This window comes from Rattus norvegicus, chromosome 5 (genome assembly GCF_036323735.1).
Source record: "Rattus norvegicus strain BN/NHsdMcwi chromosome 5, GRCr8, whole genome shotgun sequence".
In the NCBI taxonomy this organism is placed as follows: Eukaryota; Metazoa; Chordata; class Mammalia; order Rodentia; family Muridae; genus Rattus; species Rattus norvegicus.
In genome coordinates, this window is record NC_086023.1 from 108150075 (window position 1) to 108156390 (window position 6316).

The following is a 6316-nucleotide window of genomic DNA, read 5'->3' on the forward strand; positions in this document are numbered from 1 at the left end:
GGAGAATTGCATATAGTTCATACTTTTGAAACAAACATATAGGCTTTGAATTGCTTTTCTTATAAGGTAATCTAGCTTACTACCGCACAGCATATTGGTTGTAAATACTGAAGAATATGATACACTGAAGAGAAAGAACGACTTCGGCTTTTACCATCAATGAATTAAAAGAACAAAATGGGTTTATGTGTTTGCCTGAACATTATAATGTCATAACTACATACTGGGCAGCCTGATTATGTATATAATGTTTATTGCAAAATATCATTTTAAACATTAAAACATTTAAACAGAAGAATGGAAAATAAAATCAGATTAATGTATAGAATGAATAATATGGTAATAATTTATAGCAAAAATAAACAATACCATAATGTGATTCAATATATGTTACATCAAATAAAGAGTTAAATAACAAGACAAAAATAAACAAAAAATAAATAGACAAATGAAAAATAAATAAATAAAACTGAATGGAAGGAGAACAATTGCCTTTGCAGAGAGAGCATTGTTAATGACTTCTGAAACAGCTAGGCAATTTTTTTCAATTCATGTAAAAATGAGTAACATTTTTGAGATATCTGATTGTGACAGTGAGGTGTGGCATCTTATTCCAGGAGAATCCTCTTCACTCTGTCTCAGGATTCACTCTGTCTCCTCACTCAGTCTTGCCAGCAACTTGTCTGAGGAAGACAGGGCTCTCCATACTTCTGCTCTGACCACTTCCCAGGCACAGGGACTGTGTTTCTTCTCTCTCAGGTAGACAGTGATCCTGTGGAAGTATTTCTTCACAACTAACTGTGAGTCTTCCTGGGTCAGGGCAGCACGTTCCTGCATTCCCACCTGCTGTATCAGGCAGCCTTGCAGGACATTGAGCTGCAGGTTCAGATCATTGTGAAATGTGTCTAGGAGGGCTGCATCCCACAGCAGATGATTCCTTTGATGTGAAGATATTTAGGACCTGCTGAGTCAGCTCATGCAGGACAGGGATGGCTTGAGCCTTCTGGATCTGCTGTGTATCCACTTTCTCCATGGGGAATCCAAAGTCCTTTCTGTCCTTCAGGCAGGAGACAGGGGAGAGTCTTCTCATTTGAGCCAGGAGTGTGAAGGCTCTCTTGTTCTTGAGGTTTTGTCGCTGAAGCAGGTCACATCCTAGACAGCAGGTTGACCAGTAACTCATCAGCATCAGGGCCATCAGGAAAGCACAGGGCCTAGCCATTTGTGAATCGTGCAGATGCTGCTGGTCCTCTAGGCTATGTGGTCCTGAACCTTCCCCTCTAGGTTCTCTGAAGACCATCCTGGTGGATTTGTCTTAAACAGGGGAAACACTAATTTTTATTTTCTGAATGCCCTCCCCTTACTTTCCATTGTCTTTTCACTTTCTTTAGCACAGTCTCTTCTTTTTTTCTTTTCTTTTTTTTTTCTTTTTTTTTTTTTTCGGAGCTGGGGACCAAACCCAGGGCCTTGTGCTTGCTAGGCAAGCGCTCTACCACTGAGCTAAATCCCCAACCCAGCACAGTCTCTTCTTATGTCTGGGCATTTTTTCTAATTCATTTTGGTTTTCCTCATTGCCTTCTCTTTCTCTGCTACTCTCTGAATGTTGTTTTGTAGGTTTTCATTTTATAATTAGAATTTTCACTAATTCTTATACCATAGATAAAAAGTGTTTGTTTGAAATGTACACATCTATTTGGAATACTATTTTTTGTAAAAGGATCTTATAAAAGTTATTATAGTTAAATTTACAATTAATTTTATTTTATGCATATCATTCACATATATATTTAAATTATGATATAAGGTTTGTGGGGAAAATTTCTAAATCAAAATATATTGAAATAATGGTATACTTTAAAATTTTTCGAACAGGTCAAGTACTAAAATTAAGTTCTTCAAGTGCCTTCAGTATGTATAATATAAACTTATATAAACAGTGGGACACATTCTGTAAAAAGGCTTGTTGTTGAGGTTTGATGAGTGCAATCCGATTCCTGTAGGTTAGCATAGTGAAGCAAGCCTGGTAGGGGATATGCATGACAGCATTCATTATGCTGTAAGCTTCCTCGTTCTTTCTTTGTGTCTCTGTCTCTGTCTCTCTATCCCTCTCCTCTCTCTCTCTCTCTCTCTGTCTCTCTCTGTCTCTCTCTGTCTGTCTCTCTCTCTGCCTCTGTCTCTCTCTCTGTCTCTCTCTCTGTCTCTCTGTCTGTCTCTCTGTCTCTCTCTGTCTCTCTCTCTGCCTCTCTCTGTCTCTCTCTGTCTCTCTCTCTGCCTCTGTCTCTCTCTCTGTCTCACTCTGTCTCTCTCTCTGTCTCTCTTTCTCTCTCCTCTCTCTCTGTCTCTCTCTCTGTCTCTCTCTCTCTGTGTCTGTCTCTCTCTGTCTCTCTCTCTGCCTCTGTCTCTCTCTCTCTGTCTCACTCTGTCTCTCTCTCTGTCTCTGTTTCTCTCTCCTCTCTCTCTCTGTCTCTCTCTCTGCCTCTGTCTCTCTCTCTGTCTCACTCTGTCTCTCTCTCTGTCTCTCTTTCTCTCTCCCCTCTCTCTGTCTCTCTCTCTGCCTCTGTCTCTCTCTCTCTGTCTCTCTCTGTCTCTCTCTCTGCCTCTGTCTCTCTCTCTCTCTCTCTCTCTCTCTCTCTCTCTCTCACACACACACACACACACACACACTGGCTCACAGACACACACATATGCAAACACATGTACTCACGATGACACATTCATACACCCACTCATTTGTGACAAAGGCAACTCATAACTCTGTGTTTGTGCCATGAACCTCTCCCCGTATTTTCCTTTGACTTACTGAATTCTTCAATTCTCAGATTTCTTCTCTGTCTTTATAGCACCTCTTCATTGATTTTCTCTGACATGCATCGAGGATTTTTCTGATTTTATTTGCTATATTTGTACATGATCTTGTAACTGCTTGTGTCTCTGTCTATTCCATTCAAATCTTTTTCAAACACTTCAGCATATTGTTTTTCCTCTAAAAATCTACCAGGCCCTTGAAGATTCTTGACTCTAATGCACCTGACAAAAGAAATCCAGGTTAAATCATAGTACCGACTGACCAGCACTCACACCACAGTGTCTGCGTGGAGACCCTCATGTTCCTTCTTTTCTCTTTGTGTCATTTCACAGAGTTGAAAAATCAAGCGTGACTAGTCATATTTCCTTATTCTTTCGCAATAAACTGAAGAATCAGAAACTCTTTGCTTTACTTATTGTATTTCCTTAAGGGAACAGTGCAATCTCCCTTTTATTCATTTCAACACCAATGCCATTACTTGTCACCTCTGTTTTTTGAATGACAGTATGGCTAGTACTTTTTATAAACACAAATATTTTAAATTTATGGAAATTTACTTAATAATTTAAAAAGCATGTAGGAAGACAGAAAGTTAGGATCATACTTTCAGTAAATACAGAAATTACTAGTTTGTTTCCCAGAATTCCTATAAAACCCAGTATATGAGTACGTGCCTGAAATCTGTACAAGGGGACATAGACATGTACCTGGACCACTGTTTTCATCAGTGTACTTTAGAGTAACAGAATTTATCAAAAGACACACACTCTCTTTCTCTCACTTTTTCTCTCTCAATAGATGTAATATATGTACATATAAACATATTAGATATACGATATATATTTACATATATGTGAGGTATTAGAAGGACACATAAACTAAGGTAATCAGAAAACTGGTGCCTGTGTATGAAAGGTCTAAGAATGCAGTAATTACTCACTTTACAAGGGTATATTTCTTAGCTGGTATTCAGTGTATGCTGTAATCCAACACAAATAGGCTCTAATACCAGCGAAGGAATGAACTTAATAGCAACTGGAGAACACACAAGAAAATAGCAAACACTTCCTTCCTTCATGTACTTACATAGGCTTCTAGCAGAAGGCCTGGCTCAGAGTGGAGGTGAGTTTTCCCAACTCAAAGATACAGATTAATGTTCTGTCCTCCCATCTTAAAGATCCTGATTAGAAGTAGATTTTCCTACTCCAAGATAAGCAAAACTAGCTCACATGTGTGTGCCTACAGTTTGGGTTTTCTGTCAATTCCACAAGTAGTCAGGTTGACATCCAAGAACAGCCATCACAAGCTCACAGGCCAGTCTGGCTGGCTGCAAAGCTGAGCCCTTGCTTAAGTGAGAGACCCTGTCACAGAAATTGAGGTAGACAGTGACTCAGGTATAATCCTGACATTGATTGATATATGATCCTACTGGATATACATGCAAATTGGAATGCACAGGCATGTGTGCATAGGCATTTTATAATCTAACACAATATAAAAATCATATGTTGCTGTTAATTAAAATTAACTTTATTATTCATAAAGTGAGTATAGGGTCTACAGCAATACTGAAAAATAAAAGAAATGGTGCAGGTACACCATCCTCTATCTCAAAATATATTACAGAGAATAATGGTAAAAATGGCATGAATTTTATATAAAAAGAGATGTTTGGTCTAAGAAACAGAAATTAATACCCAAATATAAGACCTCACATATAAAAACATCTCATAATTAGCAAAGAGTATGAAACTATATACTGGATAAAGAGGTCATCTTCAAAATATGGTTCATATCCAACTAGATGATTTCATGTAGAAGAATGAAAATAGAAGCATACTCATCATCATGTAAAATTCAGCAGCATAGGGTAAAGGATCTTGATATATTAAGAGAGACAATGCATCAGGTAGAAAAGAAAGTGGTGAATAGGCTTCAACTCATTGGCAAGTGCAAGGACTTTCTGCACAGAATGCTAAAACAGAAGCACCAAGACCAACAGTCCCGAACTGAGACATCCAGAAGCTAAAAGCCTTCAGTGTGACAAAGGATGCCATTACTCAGGTACATGTAACATTGATTTTAGAAACATAATAGTTATCTGATATCAAAACATGATCATTCGTAAGAGCTAGCCTGCCTGTCTGTGCTCACAAATACAGAGTAGATCGGTGCTTTTCCTCTGGTCCCACACTGCATACTCACTTTCCACGTGAGAACCACGTGGAAGAATCACACTCCTCAGGCAGCGTGGAGATGACCAGGCTTATGACTGTGCATGATATTTAAATAGTCCTCCAGAGCTGTTGTGGGTGCTGCTAAAATATTACCTAGTTTTATACTCATATTTGTTAACTTGAAAGATTTATCCTGTGCTCGCTTCAGCAGCACATATACTAAAATTGGAATGATACAGAGAAGATTAGCATGGCCCCTGCACAAGGATGAGGAAAGATTTATCCTTATACACATAATACTGTGGTGTGGTCCAATACCCATTAAAAATGTTTCTATCAGGGCTGGAGACATGGCTCAGCGGTTGAGAACACTGGCTTCTCTTCCAGAGATCCTGAGTTCAATTCCTAGCAAGTGGCTCACAACCATATGTAATGAGATCTGGTGCCCTCTTCTGGTGTGTCTGAAGACAGCTGCAGTATACTCCTATAAATAAAAATGAATTAAACGTAAAAATGTTTCTATCAAATATAACAGAAGCAGTTCTAGTTTATCAACATCTCCTCAAAGCAGCTAGGGATTTGCAGTAACTAGGTTCCATGACTTTCAGGAATACTCCATTGAAATACTTATCCAGAACTGGAATTGTTAGCTTTACCCAGAATCATAGCATAGAGAGACGGTGGTGGCCATCTAGGGCTCAACTCAGGTTCTCTTCATCAAACAATAAAATTCTTCTGGGTGTGTGTGTTTGTGTGTGAGTGTGTATGTGTGTATGTGTATTTAGATGTGCTGGCATGTGCACATGCAAGTGTATATGGAAGACAGTGTTGGGTGTCAAATACTATCTATCAATCTCGGCCTGATGACTTGAGAGTGACTCATATTGACTTTCAGTTCACTAATTTGACTAGATGTTGGCCACAGCATTGAAGTTGACTGCTTCACTTCATTAAGCTGTTTCTGTGTCCTCCTTTTCTTTTTTTTTAATCTTTATTAACTTGAGGATTTCTTATTTACATTTCGATTGTTATTCCCCTTCCCGGTTTCCAGGACAAAATCCCCCTAACCCATCCCACTCCCCTTCTATATGGGTGTTCCCCTCCCCATCCTCCCCCCATTACCACCCTCCCCCCAACAATCATGTTCACTGGGGTTCAGTCTTGACAGGACCAAGGACTTCCCTTCCACTGGTACTCTTACTAGGCTATTCATTGTTAGCTATGAGGTTGGAGCCCAGGGTCAGTCCATGTATAGTCTTTGGGTAGTGGCTTAGTCCCTGGAAACTCTGGTTGCTTGGCACTGTTGTTCATATGGGGTCTTGAGCCCCTTCAAGCT

The 6316-nt window shown here is 39.3% G+C and overlaps 1 non-coding gene and 1 pseudogene across 1 annotated transcript; one reads left to right on the forward strand and one right to left on the reverse strand.

Moving 5' to 3' along the window:
- Nucleotides 1-481: 481 nt before the first annotated feature.
- Ifna7l-ps1 (interferon, alpha 7 like, pseudogene 1) lies at nt 482-1658 on the reverse strand (annotated as a pseudogene).
- Nucleotides 1659-5175: 3517 nt separating this feature from the next.
- Nucleotides 5176-5284, forward strand: LOC120103203 (U6 spliceosomal RNA). Its single transcript, XR_005505297.1, has one exon. It is a non-coding gene; the product is annotated as a U6 spliceosomal RNA (small nuclear RNA).
- The last annotated feature ends 1032 nt before the right edge of the window (nt 5285-6316 follow it).